The sequence below is a fragment of the Trachurus japonicus genome, chromosome 13 (genome assembly GCF_045865225.1).
Source record: "Trachurus japonicus isolate A0001 chromosome 13, Traja_1.0".
NCBI lineage: Eukaryota > Metazoa > Chordata > Actinopteri > Carangiformes > Carangidae > Trachurus > Trachurus japonicus.
The window spans coordinates 42,526,135-42,547,897 of NC_140919.1; the positions used below are offsets into that span (position 1 = coordinate 42,526,135).

The 21,763-nt window shown below is 41.4% G+C and overlaps 1 long non-coding RNA gene across 1 annotated transcript in view; it reads right to left on the reverse strand.

Annotated features, from left to right (window-relative positions):
• LOC146976689 (uncharacterized) overlaps positions 1–21,763 on the reverse strand; it is a 316,272-nt gene that overhangs the window by 78,324 nt on the left and 216,185 nt on the right. Inside the window, exon 3 of the long non-coding RNA XR_015037505.1 lies at positions 2,684–2,811. This is a non-coding gene — a long non-coding RNA (uncharacterized LOC146976689). The remainder of the gene's footprint in view (positions 1–2,683; positions 2,812–21,763) is intronic.

Below are 21,763 nucleotides of genomic sequence, written 5' to 3' on the forward strand. Positions count from 1 at the left end.
AGCTTTACTTATATAATGACCGGAATTCTCCTTTAACTGACATTCCTGTAAATGCACCAGTATTGGCCAACTAGGTAGTTTGCAACTGTAGTCCCTGGACTGAACCCTTTATCAAAACAACATTATGTGCATTACATCACATACTGTATACATATTACAAGGTACATTCCTAAAATAATATGACATAAAAGCATATATGTCGCTATGTTATATAAACATGTTATAAAAGTAATTACGGTAGTAGTTGTTCGATAAAACTGAAAGTTGAAAGTTGCTCTTGCACCACAGCGCATATTTGCAAGATCCCATTTCCCAGATCCAGGAAGTCCTAGATTTCATTTCCAAATATAATCGTATAAAGACTTTCTAGTAGCTTCTGTTCCAGTGCAACAGCAGAGTTAATTCTCTCACTGCTTTTTACTGCCTGAGCATCTTTGCAAAAAAAAAAGAAAAACTAATAGCAGAGACATTTCTCAGTTCCCCCCCCCAAAATCTCTTCTTTCCGATCTTATTTCATGCTCGAGCACGCTGCTGTAATATACTACAAGATCTATTTTTTTATGGACACAGGGATATTTATTCCATCTTTTGTCCGTGCACTGAAGCTCTGTCCCTCGCAATCCTCTTACAGCTCTTCTTCTCGGACATTTGTACTGTGGATGATGCAGGAATGGAGACTTTATTGCAGCTTATACTGTTGCAGCTATTGTGAGTCACTCTGGATAAGTTAGCTGAAGGACTACAGTGAAAGGCTTCGCCAGGACACTTTATTTAGGAAAATAGCCGCATAGAGTCTTAGAATTAAGTCTTTCAGTGAAGGGGAACAAGAAGAGTGGAAAGTCAAGTTTCGGGCATGAGCTACCGGGTCTGTGGTCTTAGTCTGAACATGTAAATAAAATAGTTTTGAAGAGCAGTTGAAAATGCTAAGAAATGTGCACCTTTTATTCCTTCATCACCACTCTGTCAAATGGTCCGCTCTCTAAATCTGTGTCACCTGATTATTGCTCAGTTGTCTGTTCTGCCTCTACACAGCTCATAAGAGAATGACAGGGGCCATAAGTTCAAAGAACTGTTCTAGGGGAAAACTGCAAACATGTGCAGTGATCTGTGTCAATTAAATGACTTGATTTGTATGGATGTTTTTTTTTTTTTCTCTTTAGTAATATTCTTCAGTGTTGTTGTAGCTATTTATTTATCGTTAGTATTTAGTGTTGTTTAGTTTAGTATTTAGATTTGATTATTCTGAATTGATTTCTTTGATTTCATTATGATTAGATTTTGATTAGAGTATTCTACTAGTTTATTATTTGTTCAGCTCGTTTTCAGTGGACCTTAAAGGGGTAGTTCAACATTTTGGTAAATTCGCCCATTGCCATAATCCCTATAGTCATAGCAGTAGGTTTGTTACCTTTAATTGTCGGTGCAAGCTGTTTTTAGATCGGCGGGGCAGAGCCGTGAGCTGCTCAGCGAACACAATGAAGGTGAACGGTACAGTCCCTCATCAAACTCACCAAATACACAATCCAACAACTCCAAAACACTCTCATGGAGAAGTTGTGACCTGCATATTCACCACGCTATGAGATAATCATGTAACATTACAAAACAGAGTAGTTTTCAAGCAAATACGTAGCCGGCACTACATTCCAGACATGGCTGCTGGGCGGAGTGATTTCAAAAGCGCAAGTTCAGAGTATTTGCTTCATGTTTTGAAATGTTACATAAAAATACATGATTATTTCATAGCGTGGCGACTGTGCAGGCCACAATAACGTTTTAGAGTTGCTGGATTGTGTATTTGATGAGTTTGATGAGGGAAAGGAAAAAGTATTTTTTTATTATCTAATCCTCTAATAAATTATTGAACATTTTGGGAGAATACAGTGTGGCGACTTCCCTCCTTTTTGTTCACTTTACCTCCCTGGACTCAGCACCTGGCTACACTTTGGATGTGCGTGAGCTTTTTTCTTTTTTCAGAAGTACCATGTGCCGTGCAGAGCTTGCATCTCTGCCCCGCTGATCTAAAAACAGCTTGCACCGACAATTAAAGGTAATGAACCTGCTCCTAAAATTATAAAATAGGACAAATTTGCCAAAATGTTGAACTATCGCTTTAAAAACACTTAAAAGCCAAGAGAGCTGTGGCAGCTCCCACACAGTGAGGCACAGTGGGAACTATCCCCACTTCCTTTTCCAAACAACACACAGATATCAGTGAACGTGAGTGATTTTGTTGGGAAAACACTGATACAAACTGCTGACAAAGTCTGCGAGCTGTGATGTCAATCCATTCGTACAAGCTCCTTGTCGTGGCAAGTCACTGCAGCCATTAATTATGTACAACCATAATTTCCAGCAACCACCAGGTCCTATTTATAAATTGAACTGTCACTATATATACACAGCAGCTATGTCCACTATATTCCACTCATAATTTATAAATCGATTACTGTATTTCCCCACTAATTAAGTTAATAAATGTTTCAGCTGAATAAGACTGCTGGTTATTTCCCGGCCAGACGACTTACATGGAAAAAGCCTAACTTTACCAGGCCTTAATCAAACATTTAACATTTCCCAGGCTGCTTCCTGTTCTGCTTGTCACCACTTGTAATTATTCCACTCACACAATCAAACCACACGGAGAATTAACACATTAAAAATTCCATTACAGCCGTGGTACCTGAGTTTCTTGGGGAAGCAGGAAGTCCTCAGGTAGAGTCGCTCCTTTTATGCTGAATTCACATTCCAGTCACATCACCGGCCTCGGGGTTACAACGGGATGACAAGCTAACAAGGACACCCTCCTACCTGCAGAAAGGCAGAGAAGAGAGGAGAGGAGGAGAGGAGAGGAGAGGAGAGGAGAGAGGAGAGGAGAGGAGAGGAGAGGAGAGGGAAGGGAGGAAGGTGGAAATAGAAGAAGGAAGGAGTGCAGGGACGGAGAGGAGAAAGAGAGAAATGTCAATATGTTGCATCATTAACTCATTAGTATTCCCACAATTTCTCTCCATCTGTCTTCTGAGACGACGCCCCCACCCCCCACCACCACCACCACCCCCACCCCCACCCTCTCCACCACCACCACCACATCGACAAATCATCACACCAGTCCCAAGTATTGAATGTCTAACAGCGCTGTAGTAAAGTACACCAGGAATCAGTCCACGTCAATCACTGATAGTTTTGTTTTTGTCAGTGACATGTTGAGTTCAATGTTTTCTGAAATGTTTCTTTTTCAATAAACAGAAAATACTGACAGAAATAAAACAGTTTTTCTCAGACACTATTGACCGAATGTAAAGTAGCAGTCTGTTATGTTCTTTAAGAAAAGGGAGGTTTGTATGTCTTCTTTTTGTTCCCCTTCTTTCCTGTGGGAGGGGGCTACAGCTTGCCACACAAATACTTAGTCTATTGGATTGATTAATGTATGAACTGTAAATGGAGGGTGAGTCATATTGTGACATTATAAAAGGAAAGAAAGGGGAAGTGATAAACACCGAGACTTATATTTGACTTTATACCCAGAGACAGCAGAGCGATGAACTCAAGAAAAATACAATAATTGTTTGGGTCTTTGAATTGCACCATGTTCTTAACAGTAAATGTTTCAGCATCTGTCCTTCACAATCAGCCAGTGACATTTACTCCTCCGTCCAACATTCACACAGGGAAGAACAATCTCCAACAGAGAAGACGAGCGCAGAGGAGCGGTGGCGTTTGGAGTAAGTGGCACAGCAGCACTCATCGTTTTTAGTCCACCTCCACGACTAAAAACCAGCAGGTGATTGTTCATGTTTCCTCTCTCTGGATTCTCCCAAGGCGCATGCATGCAAATGCAAACCCTGTTTTTTCATGCACTGATCAATTTTGAGATTTTGGGCAATTTTTCTTCCTGAACATGTATTCTTTCAGAAAAGTCGAAAGAAATGGTAGAAAATCCACATTAAGGTTTTTATTTTACTTCATTTTGTCTTCTATCATCACTAGTTTTCTCCTAAATTTACCATTGTGACATACTGTGTCTGAGCCCGAAATCTCCACTTCAGCAGCACCTACAGACACCAAACCTTCCAGTTTTATTCCTGCCTATATTCTGAAGGTTTTTACAGAGGGGATTGTTAATATATCATTCACAGCCTAATTTATACAACATTTTATTCCTAAAAATAGGGCAAAATTAGATTTTTTTGGGCTTGTGACAGTATTTTCTCATTTACAAAGTGATAAAAAGAGATATCCAAAGTCCCCTCTGTAAAAACTTCTGACTCTAATATGTCACCAAAATAAATCAAGAATTTTGAAAGGGGTTTTATCCATTGTTCAGATTTAGGTTCTAGAAATGTATGCAAATTAGCGCATATTTCATTAGATAAAATTTTACTAAACTTGTAATACAAAACAATATCTGTCTTAATGTAAGTGATAAACTTGGGAAGTTTCATGGTGACATCTGTTAGTTTTGTTTCCCCCCCCCTATTCACCTGTAGTGTCTCCCCTTAAAGGAAAGCAGGTGCACATACATGAACTGATAAATTAGAGCAGTTCTTTACATTATTAACACCGTTCCCACAACGTTGTGAACATCAGAGGCCGATGATGTACTGTAACATTCTGCCAATGACGCCCCTAAAGGTTTCTGAAAGTTTGTGTTTATAGGTGATGTGGGTGTAGTGTAGGTGACTGTTTACCTTTTGGAGGAATTGTTACATCACATCTATGCATTGGTATATATATATATGTGTGTGTTTAATGTGTGAAAAATTCTACCATTTTTTTTTATTCCCCTTTTATCAATATGCATTTAACTTGAATCAGCTCCAGGCCTGCAGGTCCGTACCTCTCTTTACTTCATTAATTTAGTTTGCACAGTGGTAAAAGATAGAAGAAAGGTAATTAAACAAGGTGATAAAATGCCGCCACAACAATAGAACAAAGCAGAAACACAATTTGTGCAGCAGAGATAAATGACAGAAAAGGCGAGCTCTAATAACTGTAGTCAAAACAACAACAAAAAAATTAAAAACACAAAGAAAAAGTCCTGATGATAAGGTGCAAATGAATTAGATAAGAAAATCTAAATGACTTTAAAACATAACATGATGAACGATGGCAGAGAAAAAAATACAGTGTTGATGAAAAATTAGCAGAAAAGAAAAGAACATAAAAACCTGTCTCCAGATAGATCATTAGTGGAAGGCAGTGGGGGGGGGGCACTCTGCATGCTGGATCACTGGGGGAAACTTGAAGCTGTTTTGTTCAGACACTAGAAAGCAGTGACAGGAGGATGTCTAGCCAGAGAAATAAATAAACACCGGCTAACCAGGAGGAGAGGGGAGCAGAGATAGTTCACACATCCATCCATTGTCTGCACGGCTTATTCATAAAGGGTCGTCGGTGGGGGGGGGGGGACGATCCCAGCTGACAGAGGGCGAGGCAGGAGTAGCTACACCCTGGACATGTCACATGTAGAGACACACACTCACATTCACACCTACGGGCAATCAGCCTATAGTGTGCATGTGTTTGGACTGTGGGAGGAAGCTGAGAGCACACACACACACACACACACACACACACACACACACACACACACACACACACACACACACACACACACACACACACACACAGGGAGAACATACTGTACAGGCTCCATCTAGAAAGACCTATAGCAGATTCTTGCAGAGAGGGGAGCGTGCCACCCACCACTCCACCATGACGCCTGGTTCAGTCATGTATATCTGAACTAGGGCTGGCACAATACGCTTTTCTACCCATTTGATTCTTTTATGATCTTTTGGGTGTCAATTCGATTCAAATTGTGATTTATAAGAGCAAGAAAAAGAAACGGTGATCGTCATCGTCGGCGCCGAGAGACGGAGGAAACATTAATAAGAAACGATTTTTGAAATTTATGAATCGATTTAGAATCGTAGAGGATAAGAATCACGATTCTTACATGAATCGATTTTTCCCCCACCTCTAATCTGAACCGTTTCGACTCTGAGTGTTGCCATCACAAAAGAAGTCACATCAAATTTCAAGAAATTAGCACATATTCAATTTTTTTGCATTCTGCTCCATCCAGTTTCTTCAACTTCTCCAGGCATTCCAGCCCAGATGAGATATGTATTGGAATGAAGATCAACCGATAAATCGAGAGTTTCGCCTCCCGGCTCAGCTCCCTCCTCACCACAATGCTGCGATACAAGGTCCACTACTTTATTGGTGACAGGGCAACTACTTGAAATCGTTGGCCTGGGGCAGCAGGTCGCCCCCACCCCAGCCTGGAGGGAGAAGTCCATTGTTTCCCTGCTGACAACCATGAACACAGATTTGAGTTGCTGACTCTCATCCTGACCAATTCACACTTAGCTGCAAACCCTGTCAATGACAATAAGTCATACAAACATATGTAAGGGCTGGACAAAACACCCACTGTATACAGGCCCTGTCTTAATTACAAGCATCACAACCCACAGGTCACTGGATATTTAGGGGTTAATATATAGTCCGATTACATTATTTTTTAAATCCAGTTGTACTATTTTTTTTACTTCATCATATCTGAAAAGTCATGATGTGTGTAGATTGTATTTGCTCATGGGGAGGTGCAATGATTAATATATGATGATAAAAAGCATAATTTAGCTCATTGACAGATCAACTCTTAGTTTAATCAATGTGTGCAAAGACTTAGTGGCTCGAAAATGTAAATGAATGTGAGGTAAATCATCTACCTTAATGTGTGACTTACTTTGAGTAGGGAGATGAATTAGTAAAGAGATGGCAATCAGTAAGAGAGATGGAACTGAGAAAAACAGATTGATGGAAAGAGAAAATGAAAGTGGAGATGAAGTCAGATGTAAAAAGTGAGGTAATGTCAGACAGTGTGTAGACTCACAGAGCTGGACCACAGTCAACACTTCTCTGCCTCAGATCTGGATTGGCATCAGCATGAGTAGCTACACAACAGCAGATTAGCTTTAGCATGGCCTGCCACCACACACACATACACACACAAAGGATTAGCCTTGCCATAGGCTGCAGGCTATAGGAGATTAGCACTAGCTAGGCCTATAGCCTGGCTCCAAGAGACATGAGAGAAGATTAGTTATAGTCTGACTCCAGTCTCATTCAGGAGCCTATAGCAGAGAAAAGAACATGTGGGATGAAAAAAAGAGATGAAAGAGATTAAAAATCAAACAATCAGAAGCCACATGTTGTGTAAAGCATGTGGTGGAATTATGATCATGGTAATCACAAAAAACAGAGATAAGAATGTGAACATGAGTTAGGAGTTGTTTGTTTTTTCCAATTCTCTATACAGTTTTTTTTATTTTCCATAAGGTTGTATTTGTAACTCCTTCTAAAGCAATGATTAGGTCAGTGTTAAAGGTTATAGCTACAACTTCTTCATCAAAACTATTATTTTTTCAAAAATAATACATCCACAGAACGTGGAGAGGGGTACAGAAGCCTGTAGCCTACTGATTTTTTTTATAGTAGCCTATATAAATAATTCTTTCATAAATTTTGACGGGTACAAAAACATATATTTTAATTCTGGTTTCCTGTGCAGGTGTGATGCTGCGGGTTTGTCGGGTTCGTCTGCAGGTGAGTTAGTGTGAAGTGAGTCCGCTGTCAACACCAGAGCTGCTGCTTGTTAAATACTGTTAGCGTTAGCTTTAGCTACTAGCCGCCAAGGGGGCAGTTGTGGGTCTGAGAAGTGAAGTCACTTCCTCGTTCAACAAACTGCAATCCCCTCTTCTTCCTCTGGGGGCTGGTGTCAGAAAGCAGCATTCTCCATAGACCCCCATGTTAAAATCACCCACTTTACATCCTCAGTAAACATGATCAAAGCCTGGTGTCACAACGTTTTCTGGTCTCAACCGATAGTTTCTACCCCTGCACTTTTTACTTTATTCATTTCAAATGTTGAGAATTTCCTCTCTGGTCCATCAAATTAGGAGTGGGGGCTCACAAACTGCCCGCATCCTTGAAGTGTAAGAGTCGGTTTCTGGGGTTATGCAACTGCTAACTTAAATGATAGCCTAGCCTACCATAACACGTGTTTTCAAATTTTCACATTTCAACTGAATTTCTCATCATTGTATTTTGACTTTTTTCCTCGACATTTTGACTTTATTCTCAAAGTAGCTACATAATGAAAAAATTGTTTCTCCTCTCATTTTTTTTTCACGAGTGGCCCTAATACACTTCCATAGACCTGTCACTGATCTGTGTTGTCATCATCAGCTAAAGGGAACTAAGCAACGTAGGGCTGCTGCTAATGTGAGAACTGAGCTGATTTGAAAGATGTCACATTACTGTCATATTAATTAATAAGTGATTGGTACAAATAAGGACCTTAGGTTTGGGAGTTTATAAGAACATTTGTGACACTGAATAAAAGCACACTCTATGCATAATTTATAATGGAAAACATGTCAACACAAAGACTAGAAGCTTCAAAAATGAACAAAAGAATCAGCTCTAGTAGAATACGTCATGTGCTGTTCTGTCAGAAACAAAAGGTAATATTTCAATCTGAGCAGTGAGTTCTGCAAACTATGTAACACGAGCAGCCGTCAGGTGTCGGTTGTAATTACAGAGGAGCTGCCACTCCTGCAATAAACATGATTTGAGGGGTGAACAGTTACAGTAGCTATGTCGCGGAGTGACACTGCCGGCATGGCGGGGCCAAGAACAAAGGAAAAACGACTGCTGCTGGCTTCAAGTTTTATACATGAGGGGGAGAGAGGCGGAAAATTACAATCACGCTGTGGAAGATACTTTACTTTGACTCTTACTCTCTGCTGCAGTTAAAGGAAAATAATAATAAAAAAAAAACCTGTGGAAGACTGCACAAAGAAAACGCCGCAGTTGCCTGTTATTACCTGGAAATCACAGCGTAGTGTAATTTATGTGTCGAGTTTCATGAATCTTGAAGCTTAAAGAAGCAGAAAATGAACGGGAGAGACAGGCAGAGGCCAGGCAGGGATTCAGAATTTAGACTTTGAGGAACGTGGAAAAACTATGCGCCCTCTTCTCAGCATCCCCTCCTCAGCACATTTGCCGCTTTGTTGTGGTGTGGGAATGAAAAATTCATGTATCTGGGTCACTCAGTCACTGACCATTTCACTCCCTCTTCCCCCTTTTCTCTCATTCGCCAAACACTCTCTCTACTAAACTGCTAATTATTCACATTTTCAGAGGCACGTGAAGACACATTCCAATTATTACGGTCTCTTTATGATCAATGGAACAACCATTAACATGCTATTAGGGGTTTCAAAATGCTAATGAGACCTCAGAGATGCGTGGTGTTTTTGAGATGTCAAACAAATAAATGATGGAAATGTTATTAGGGAGATGAAGTTGCTGGAGAATCATAAAATGGCCACAGTAAAAACAATCAGGTCATTTGCGTAAACAAAAACGGGGATAAAAAGTGCACCAATAACCCAAGCCTAGATTGATTGTTGTTGTTGTTCCCCTGCATCGCACAGCCACAGCTAAATAAACTATCACACCAGACAATAGGAAACTGTGCACAGATTCTCCCATTGCATTGTGCTGAGATGGCTCATCCTTTAGAGTCCTGGCAGCGATGCACAGACTCTCTCTCCATGGTGACGCTGGGGTTTTCAGCAGTTTCACATCAGTTCGACAAGCGGCCTTGATCTGTGCCACTGTATCAGCAGATAGCAGTAGATACAGATGTGCATATACGTACGCCAAGCACAGAAAGTTAGGGATAGGCTATTCCACTTTAGGGTGAAACTTATGAAAACTGTACAAAGTTCATGCTACAGTGATATTATATCATGAAAGCACAAGTAGAATGGTTCATTCTTCATCTTAACCAATGTATTGAAACAAAAGCGCACGACAAAACATGTCCATGTGTCAATAAGTTGTCATGTGACTGTGGCGAGGTATTTTCTAATTACCGTACTTTCCAGACTATAAGCCGCTACTTTTTACCCCGCCCCGGTGTCCCAGCTCTCGTCTCTGCACACCGCACACAAACGCGCTCTGTAACCCGTAATCTTTTATTTATGACGGTTAAGACTACACAAACACACACGCCATAACATCATATATTTGTTTTGTTTTTATATTTGTTGTAAACAAATGCACATGGCTGAGAGGAGCGTAACCAAAACAGCGGAAAAGCGAGTGGACTGTCACAGTTCCCTACTGTCCTTCTGTGTAAATGTTACAACATGAAAACCTGCAGCTTATATTCAAGTGCGGCCTATATATATGTATTTTCTTTTAAGATTTAGCTGGTGTGGCTTATATTCAGGTGCGCTCTATAGTCCAAAAAGTACGGAATGTTTACCTTAATACTAACCTAAACTAATAATATATGCTCAATAAACTGTGTGAAATGTAAAATCTTCTGATGAGCTGAGGTCCAAGGCTCCGGTCGAACTTTATTACTGTTAACATTACTTTGTTTCCAAGTCATGGTTTGATTAATGTGGAGGGAAGTGTGACACAAACATTTTATGTGATTAAATCGTTCTGTTGGATTTAGCCTTAAAGCAGTAAAATGTTTCCTACTGTTTTGGTTTTTGGTTTTTGTTTTTTCAGGATTTCCGGGACATGGCTGTTTTGTCCCGGGAACTGGAAAGAGGCAAATTCGTGAAATTTCAGCAACACAAACTTGTACAAATGTCCACTTGGACTCAAGGAAAAAACTTAATTAGATTGTGATGGTCAAAGGTCAAAGGTCACATAATATTTTTTTTGCCATTTAGTCATACAAAAGGTTCAAATAGTATTTTAAAGCTAAGCTAAGCTCAGCCACATACAGTGAGTACATTTAGTGTTCTTATCTAACTTTTTGGGAAGAAGCAGATCATGTATTTCCCTGAAATAAACATGTCTCACCCCTCCACCCCCAACCACTCCGTTGTAAACCTAGTTCCTCAGCTCTGATGAAATCCTCCCTCTGTTGTTCTCACGCATGGTCTCTGCCTTTTTCTGCATTCAAGTAACAAACGCACACAACACGTTGAGATTATTGTAATGAGCTGTGCAATCACTCACATTACACTCATTGTGCTGGGTAACAACAAATTTCATGTATCATGTATCATGTGTGCACTGATCTGTGTGTGTGTGTCTTGTCAGATCTGGTTTATACTATTTATGCAGCGATGCATGTGTGCATCATTGTGTTAGTAACAGTAACATGCCTGTACACACCCAGGCTCTTGGATTATTGCTGCCTGTGTGTGTGTGTGTGTGCTTGTTTGTGTAACTACAGATTTCAGACCCTGCCACTTTATTTATTCCGAGAGACTTATTGCACTCCGCTCTGTGTCTGCAAAATAAATGAGCATGCGATTGCACAAGATGTATGTGCAGCATGTTTGTTATTTGTGTACATCTCGCATTTCCATGTCCATGTTTGGCCTTTTTTGTACTGTACTTTGTATCTCGTGTGTTCACTGATGTGTGTTTGCCTGCATGTGCAAATGTTTGTGTGTAATGCACACTGTCTGTAAATCCTCCAGCTACAGCGATTTCATTTCGCCGCCCTCCCATCGGTTCCATTCATATTCTTCATGTTCAGCATTTCAGATCTTTAATATCAGGGCACAGGTTGACTGTAGAAACTAGAATTATTAAGATAGCACATGGTAATTGCTATCTGGCAATTTGGATGTGATTATAGAGGCCGGTCAGAAAATACGTCTGAAAAATATCAAAAAACAAGAAGCGCTCTTTCAGCTGCCTCCAACATGACTCACCTCACTGCTTCCAATTGTGTGGTTCATACATACTGCACCACCCTGTCTTCAGTCAGAGGACATTTCTAACGCCTGACAGCCATGAGCAGGGCCGTTGTATAGGGGAGAAAGGTGATGATAATTCGAGGGGCCCAGCGCCCAGTGGGCCCATAAAAAACCCCAGTAGTTTAATCTTAGTATGACTGATTTATTCTGCTTAGACCCTGACTAATACTCATAGTAATGCTGCATTAGCATCAAAACAAAGTAGGCTAAATAAAAAAAAATGATAATACAAAAAAAAAAGTGGAAAAGTCAGGGGCCCACTTTAGTATTCTTTCAGGGGGCCCAGAATCCCTAGCAACGGCCCTGGCCATCAGACACAACAATACACACTGTGTCAGGCTGCTTTTAAAGCAACATTAGGACAAAAGCCTAATCAAATTATGGAGGCCAGAGTGTAGCCAAGTTCATGTAAAGATCCATTACATCAGGATCATCTGATGACACTCTGAGAACTTCAAACCCACAGCAGGCTGCAGATCAGGTTTCCAGGAAGCTCTATCGACTGGATGTCAATAAGCCTTTTTTTCTGTAAGTCAGCAGCTTTAATCAGCAGGGCATGCTGGGAAACATGATCTGCTCATAATTGTCTGATTCAAATACACTCGAGCACATTCACACGCACACACTCTATACACAGGAGACCCATGTGCACATGGAGAGAGCACATGGACGTGCACACAGCTGAACTATACTTATCAGTCAATCTGTGCATTTACATGACCCTGAACCTGGTCTTAAAGGCACAGGCCGCAACGTCTCTATTGAACAATGACAAGAGTCAGTTTACTGTGGGATCATTGGATTTGTTGTCTTCACCACTTTTACTATTAGCATCACTCAGTTTGGAGACCTTCAGTGTCACTGGTTCATCAAGTCAAACATGAACCAGTAGAATAAGGCAGTTACACTATGTAAATTATATAGCATAAAGGTTATGTTTTCTTTTTTTTTTTACTTTCCTCCCTCCCTCGCTTTGACCATCAGAATGAAAATGCCAAATCCCAAAAAATCACTTTTCTAATGTTTTTTCTTTTGGGAGAGTGAACTCATGACATCTTAAAGTAGCTGGAAACAGACATTGATTGCCTTTGTTCCTTATGTATGACTTATGTATGTTTCATATGTCATAATAATACCGATAGGAATTCATAAATTATTTTAAAAAGATAATCAATAGGAATAAATACAATACAATAAATACGAGACTTAAAGATGTTAACATTTACGAATAATTTGATTGAAAGATGTCATAGTAAATGATTTCAGTTTTCACTTAAAAACCTTGGTGTGAGGACATTTTATTTTGAAGTGTATGGTCACATGACGCTGGTCTGTTTGAGGTTGAACTATGGGATTGTGGGTGGGGAAGCAGGAAGTCATGGTGCATGCAGAGCTGTTTAAAATGTGTTCAAAAGCCACACACAGTAATTGTGCTTTTGTTTCATCTGTATTTCATTGTTTGCTTGTTTACAACATGCTTTGAGCTTACAGTAGGCTATACCCTTTCATGTGTTTATTTATTCATGGTGTGTAGCATAAGCCTCATACAGACTCTTATGTTTCTACCCTGTAGTTTTCACGGTGTCTTATGATTTTGTCACGCCGTCAGTGGAGGAGAAATAAAAAAGAAAATCTATCTTATGTTCAGCAGGTTTTAACCACAGATGTGTCCTCCTCTCCATAACAAACACAGCAGGACTCTGAAACCAGTACACTACATACTTTCCCTTTAAGAACCAGAGAGTCATTGATGCCCTTCAGTGGACAGGACGGGACGCCTCCAGCAGCTCAGACATTTACTCAGCTTATTAACTTAAGATCTAGATCCAATGACTAAAATCCTTCATCTGGTAAAATATAGATGAGAATGAAAGTGTGCTGCTTAGAGCTGCATGAAAGTCAATTTTGGACTTCTGGAGAGATGACGATTAAAATCCCAAGTTTCTCTGATTTGTGAATTGATTGAAACATTTCAAACAAAATGAGGAACCAGTGCTCTGTCGTAAGCAGCATATTAAACCTGCTGGTCTATAGCATCAACACACTCTTCTTGCAGCCGTATCAGACACTTTCAAAGCGAGTGAGCAGGAGATAGCTTCTTATCTTTACCGGATTCAAGTTCACATGGATCCATTATGGATCCGATATACATTGTATAAAGCGGTTTAATCCCCTGACTGATCATGTAACGTACTGACCGTTTAATATAGACTCAGGGTTCATTCTCAGTGCATTCTGGGTTGGTTGACCACATGGAATAGGCAAGAGATTAGTCAAATAAGCCCTGGCTGTTCTGATCTATGTCACTGTAATAACAATATGACAGTGGAGCTACTAGAGATTAAATGTTTGCAGACAAATATTACAGAGTGCTTTGTAGCACAGAAGAGCAAATGTAAATCCCAAGGAGCAAAGTAAGATGATGCTGGAAATAAGGAATAAGGAGCTTACTTAGGTTCAATTGCTAAGATTTGCAATGTAAGATGGTATTTAGACTGACACATCTGTTGAGTGTGGAAAAAAACAAAATGTTTTCTATTATTACATTGTACAGTAATATTTGCAGGCCAGTGTAGCCTACATTGTGACCTATTTGAAATTTTGAAAAAAATAATGCTGCTGTTGCAATTTGCATATTTCACTTGTCCATATTGTGATTTCAATCCTTTATTAGGGCCACGGGCCATCGCACCGGGCACTGGACCAGAGCCCGGGCTGGTAGTGTGCGCTTCACTCAGACTGTATTTCTTTTTCTTTACGGTCCTGATGCTGCTGCTGCTGAGAGAGAGAGACATGCTAGCACTCGCTAACATCCGGGACAGCTAGTGGGGCTAGCAGCCGTGAGCTACTACTCTGCTAGAAAATACACTGACTCTCGCTCTCCACCCAGAAACGTCCCCGTGTACAACAAAACAAAGCAAAACACCAAAATACCTGGCCTTGTCTCTGCACACACACACTCCGTAATTCATTATATTTTGTTTATGACAGATAGACACGTAACATTGTATATGTTATATAGCATTATAAAACGTAAAGGTGAAATCCGGCGATCTGATTGGTTGTTAACCGTGGTATAATGAGCCTATACCACGGCTACTATTCTAAAGCCTTATCACAGCGTAGCTATCACTCCGCCTCAGGCACGTATGACTGGTATGAATGGAAGTTGTTGTCATGTATCCATGACAACGGACTGTTGCAGTCCGTAGCCAAAGACAGCTGATGTTTTTACGATGTTAAAAAATGTAGTAAAGTAGTGTAATTGACATGTTTAAGGTGAACTTTCACCTCCAGAGGGTTAACAATGGTAGAGTGGACTGAGCAGTGACTTTCACCTGAAAAAAAGCGGAGGAAAAGACGATGCAGAGCTACTTGGAGCTAACGTCTGGAGAGGTGGGACTATTTTTTTCACAGTGAGGATTTTATTGAATAATATGTATTTCTGGTTGAATAAAACTACATGAAACTGATTGCGTATCCCTCTTTTATATTGCCTTTATTCGTAACCGTTTTATAAAAGCAATATATCACTCCAGTCCGTGGTCTATGCTCATTATACCACTCTAAGGGGGAACAACGCCCCTTAGAGTGGTAGAATGAGTATATACCACGGACTGGAGTGATATATTGCTTAATTATCCACCACTCCATGTATTGATTTTTCGCCGTATTTGTTGTAAACAAAGGCACTTGGCTGAGAGGAGGGTTAGCAAAACAGAGGAAAAAGCGACCAGACTTGCATAGTTTCCCTTCATTCATATTCTAATTGTGAATTGTGAACCACAAAAAGCACATTTTTGTCTCAGAAACATCAAACAACAACAGTCCCTTTGCCTCCTTGTGTCCTACCTCCTCGTAGCTACGCCGCCTGCCTCCTTGTGTCCTATCTCCTCGTACGCCGCCTGCCTCCTTGTGTCCTATCTCCTCGTACGCCTCGTCTCCTGCCTCCTTGTGTCCTATCTCCTCGTACGTCTCCTGCCTCCTTGTGTCCTACCTCCTATCAGAGCTGATGTGTCCTGCAGCTATCTGCTGCAGTCAGCTGTCAGCTCTGACTGATGGCTGAGTGTTTGATACTGTCGGGGTCTGATTGCCAGCCTCTTGTTATCTGTCACCCCAGCGAAGGGGGAAACTCAATCTCAGTTTCGGCCACAAAATGGTTTCCCTGGGCAATGCCCCCTCGCCGTGGTAACAGCACGTGAAGTGGCGCTGCTGTTGCCACATTCAATTCCAACAACCTGCCATCTGTCAGCGTCAGTCAGCGTGTGTGTGTGTGTGTGTGAGAGAGAGGGAGAGAGATAGTGAAGGAGGTAAAAAAAAATGTCTGCGTACACAGAAGTGTGTTTGACTGTATGAAAGAGATAGCGAGTGTGTGTGTGTGTGTGTGTGTGTGTGTGTGTGTGTGTGTGTGTGTGTGTGTGTGTGTGTTAATGTAATTTATCAGTGTCAATGTCAAGCTGTGTTTACGTAGTTGAATGTGTGTCTGTGCTGATGTGTGTGTAGAAGAGATATTTTATATTGCGGGTACAACAAGACAGGATGGTTCTACATGTGTGTCTGTTTGTGTGCTAGTGTATGTTGAACATGAGTGCTCTATTAAACTGACTCGAGCGGCCCTTTGCTGCATGTCATTCCCCCTCTATATGCTCTCAATTAAAGACAAAAAAGCCCAAAAATATGCTAAAAAAAAGAGGTTTGTTCAGAATCAGCTTCTTATCGCAGGTTGACTGACTTGATTTTCTTCTCCTATATTCCTGTAGTGTTGAAGATCAGCGTCCATGGACTTCAACGGGGAAGTAGAGAATCTTTTTTTTTTTTCCACTGCAGTGAAACTAGATGATCATTGGATAAATGCTGCAATGCTGACAGCTTCTCTGGGAGTGAATGGAGCAGTGGGCGGGGCCTGGACGTTGGGCTTCTGCATAATGCATATTTCTTAAAGGGACAACGAGGAGTTTTGTTAAAGTGAAGTGTTTCCACACTACATTTATGAGCCTCCGCACCGTGAAATTCTTTGACCGGCGCAAGACAGACTCATGTTTTCATTCATCAAGAATTAAAGTCAGAGGTTGGAAGACGATCACATACCGTCGTAGTTCCCACCATAAACGGAGATTCGGCGGCGTTATTCTCATGACTCGCCACGAAACCGAAAGTAAAGAAACGCTGGTCGGCTCGCCCAGCATTTCCACCACCACTAATAATAACAAAATAACCATAGAGACAAAACCATAGATTTATCTAAAATGGACCATTAACAAGTGGTAACGGAGATTCATCCACATTAATATGAGACTTTTTTATAACCAAATAGAAACTCCTCATTGTCCCTTTAAGGCTGAAAATACCGGAAAATGGACTAATTTTATGATGGAGGCCGAAAATTAGCTTCCCTCTTTGAAAGACCAGCAGCCACCACTGTAATTAATGAAAAGGCTCCTGTGTCCATATTGTTATAGTGAATGTGAACACATCTTATATTTGTGGACACATCATAGTGAAATTATTTTTACCTGTAAGGTGACCTTGGGTGTTGAGAAAGGTGCCAACAAATAAAATTCATTGTTATTATTATTTCACATCAGCACTACATATATTTGGATTAGTGTATTAAACAAGTGCCTGACTGCACAAACTTTATAACAAATCACACAGTCTTTGTTGTGCTGCCGTACATCCTCGTCCTCCACAGGAAACAGTCTGATAGTCATCAGCACTGACACTGAGTTTTCCCACTCTGGTCTGTGATCAAACCAACCACGGCAGCGAGGTTTCACCTGATCATAGCAGAGTGGGACGGGTCTGATGCTGCATTCAAGACAACTTGAAATATGGGACAAAGCCTGTCATACTGATTCAAATGGGACTCGCTATTTAATCCTCAAATACGGGACGTAACCACATTTCATCGTACGGGTGACGAACCCAGTGGAGACACAGACACAGACCACAGACTGTTACACAGACAGGCTCTACCTGAGTCATCTGATGTGATGAATCGTGCGTTATTTTATTTTTTTACGCGTTATTGTTTCCGAATTGCTCGTATGCGTTAACACGTTTCCCTTGACTGCTCAAATATTCTTTTTTTCAGAAGGTGTCAGAGTCAAATGTATCATTTTTATCAATATTTCTCATTTTTATCTTCATACTTTTTTATTTCTTTTCCATGCTGTGACATAACAAAACAGTGCAAACACACCTGTCAGCTCCCCAGCATGTTAGTGTTAAACAACACAGCTACACCACACACAGGGATGAAAGCCTGAGCTACACAATCACCCATCAAAGCTTCTCCCATGGAGGCTCCAACACCTCCACAGCAGAAACAACCCAGGATGAGTCTGGCAGCATCAAACAAGTCACTCACCAGTTTAACTCTTCACTCCAGTGGAGCTGCCACTTCCCTGGAAGAACTGATACACCTGTACCCGACCACAGCTGATGGACTTCATGACTGACAGACGTTGGTACGTGTTGAAGGGATATTTCAACATTTTTGCACCATAATCCCTATAGTCATAGCAGTATTACCTTTAATTGTTGGTGCAAGCTGTTTTTAGATCAGCGGGGCAGAGACATGAGCTGCTTAGCTAATGTAATGGAGGCTCATGGTATTTCTACGTTTCCCTCATCAAACTAAATACACAATCCAACAACTCCAACACACTCTCATATACATGTGACCTGCGCATTTGCCACACTATGAGACACTTGAAGTGAATACTCATAACTACTTGCACTTTTGAAATCACTCTGCCCAGCAGCCATGTCAGGAATGTAGTTCCGGTTACAAAAATGACTCTGTCTCATAATTGTATATGATTATCTCATAGCGTGGTGAATGTGCAGGTCACAACTTGTCCACGAGAGCTTTTTGGAGTTGTTGGATTGTGTATTTGATGAGTTTAATGAGGGAAAGCTGGAAATACCGCACGCCTTGCAGAGCTCACGTCTCTGCCCCACCGATCTAAAAACAGCTTGCACCGACAATTAAAGGTAATGACTATAGGGATTATGGCAATACTGGGCAAATTTGCCAAAATGTTGAAATATCCCTTTAAATGCCTCATTGCATTACAGTGGCAGCTTGAGAGCAGCCTCCATACTCCGGCCTAGAAGCCCAGACTCAACTGAATCTGCTGCTTTTCCTCTTCCTTCACCACTTATCTACTCGTTTCCTCTCTCACTACTGATTTTCAATATTCTTCATCCCTTTCTCCTCACCCATTTCTCTCCTCTTGCTGCTCTCCACTCTCACTCTTTACCATTCTGTTTTCCTCTTTCCTGTTTTCCTCTCCCTCTCCTTCTTTGACTTCTAGTATTCCGTCCTCTGACTTCCTTGTTTTTCCTTCATCCTCCCTTCCCTCTCCTCTCACCTGTACAGTATACTATTCCTCAATACATGCCTCACCTTTCTCCCTTTGATCCCTTCTCACCCTCCTCCCTCCCTCCCTCCCTCCCTCCCTCCCTCTCTCCCATGACTTAGAACAGATAAGTATGGTGCTATCTTAAGCTGTGGTTTGCACTCTCTTCTTAGAAAGTAATTCGGCTTCAGGTCGCTAAGTCACCCCCCCGACCGTCACCCCGGCAACTGCTTCTATCACGAGGTGGCCATCTATCTCCTCCTGCTGGTTAAATCCCTCAGCTGACACACACACACACACACACAAACACACAAAGAGAAGATTCAGAGTTCACACACACGGAGGCAAAAAGAAATCACTGAAACTTTAAGAGCAAGTTTGAATAAGCAGACGTATTACTGATGTTGTAAATGTTCTACGCTGCATTCAAAGACACAGGCGCACAATCGCAACAATCAAAGCCCCCGATCAGACACCTAAACACACACACACAATAACTTCACTCTGCATCCTCTTATCAGTGCAGACAGACCGAGGCAGGCAGCGACTCAACAGCCTCGCCGGTGCAACTGTGACATTGTACATCCAGCGTCTATATACGGATTCATCAGCGTCCATGTGTGTGTTTGTGTGTTTGTGTGTTTGTGGCGGTTTCCAGCTGTACTTCGAATAACGTTAAGCACAGCAGCCAGTTAGGGCTTAGTGGGGAAGAACACAGCTGTGAAAGACGAATGGCAGCAGAGGGAGGTGGGGGGGCGGGGGATGATAAAGAGAGCTGGAGACGAGGAGGAGGAACAATAAATAACCTTTAGAAACAAGAGATGGAAAGAAATGACAGGAGGGGCAATAAAAGACAGGGAGAAGCAGTGAGATACAGATGGCGATGGAGGTGTGGAGAGAGGGAGGTCTATACTTTAATGGACTGTTTTGCATTCAGGTTGTTGCTGATCGAGGCTTTTGGAGCCCCCCTCCCCCCCACCCCCCCACCCACACTGTGTCTATTAGTCGAGAAAAAGGGCCAACACGACAGCAGCTATGACGCCTCGCCGCCGCGCCGACTACACATCTCATTACATCGACCGTTTTCAGGACAATCCTCTGTCTGCTCAGAGCTTTTCAACCGCGCTGTCAGACTGGACCACAGGAAAACTCTACTGAAAACCGACTCAGCTGAAGCCCGTTAACGCCATCCCATCTGATACAGGCGGGTCCAGGCCGGGGACAAGTGTTTTTTCTGTCTTTCTGTCTGTTTTTTTTGATTCTGCAATTTAAATGCTAACTTGTTTCACAGAGCAGACAGGTTCACCACCAGCGCAGTGAGCGAGCGACAGCGTTTGTGCTGTTTCTGACCTCTGACCTCTGAGGGTAACGCATCCATTCAGGGGACGTCTCTCACATGTTGCACTCTTTCTCTCTCTGTACCTGTCATTTAAAAAAAAAAAGTCAAAAAGTAATGAAATAGCAGAAGAAATACAGCCTCACAGCTGTAAGCTTTCAACAGCCAGTGAAGGCCACATTATGGAATGGAAGCAGACTTGCATTTATTAATGCAAGTCCACATTCATAGCGCTTCATGTAATGCTTTTCTAGTCTCTATACCAGGGGTGTCAAACATGCGGCCCGTGGGCCAAAACCGGCCGGGCAGAGGGTCCAATCCGGCCCTCAGGATGAATTTGTCAAGTGTGAAAATGTAAAATTGCTATATGTTTATCAAGAAATTTCAGGTCGTTCATAAATGTTTTGTAAAAGAATAGTTTGTTAACTGCAAACATTTTAATAATGTATTAAAACAAAGTGAAAAATTCAAAGTTCTTTTTATTTATAGACTATCAAGCTATTATTTTACTGAGATCAAATTGCGCTGTTTCTGGCCCCTGAACTAAAATGAGTTTGTCCGACTACCTATTTCTCCGACTTCCCAGTTCTCCGACCATACATTTCTTTATTTTTGTGTCCATTAGTCCGACCTCCCATTTCTCCGACTTAAGTAACCCTAACCCTAACCCTAAACCTAAACCTAACCGTAACACTGTAGAATAACTCTGATTAATGGGTAGTCGGAGAAATGAGCGGTCGGACTGACGTATGCTCCCCAGGTTTGACACCAATGCTCTATTCACAGTCAAAGACCTTTACACTCAGATCTGTCAACTCTCCCTTTTTCCCCTGGAAATTCTGTTATTTTAATCATCTGTCCCACCGTCTTCCTGTTTACATATTTTCCCGTAAATCTCCCGTATTTCCCCTCCGGCCCAGCAGGTGGCAGTACAGTAGTTGTAGCGCCCCAAGTACGCATGATGATTTGCGAAATTTGAGTCCTGGAATTCAAAAATCACAAGTGTGACATTTTAACAATATATATTTAATAAAGTGAAAATGCTTAAACTCATATCAGCCTGGTAATACTGTACTCAGCTCCGAGTCAGATATTGTGTTCATTTTGCAGAACCCACATAAATATAACTCACTCATATTCATCAGCGTCATAAAAAGCCAGTGATGCGGCGGTGACTCCCTATAGTACCTTTTATTATCTTTCCCTTCATCCATTATTTATGTTCCCGTGTATCCACAGATCAC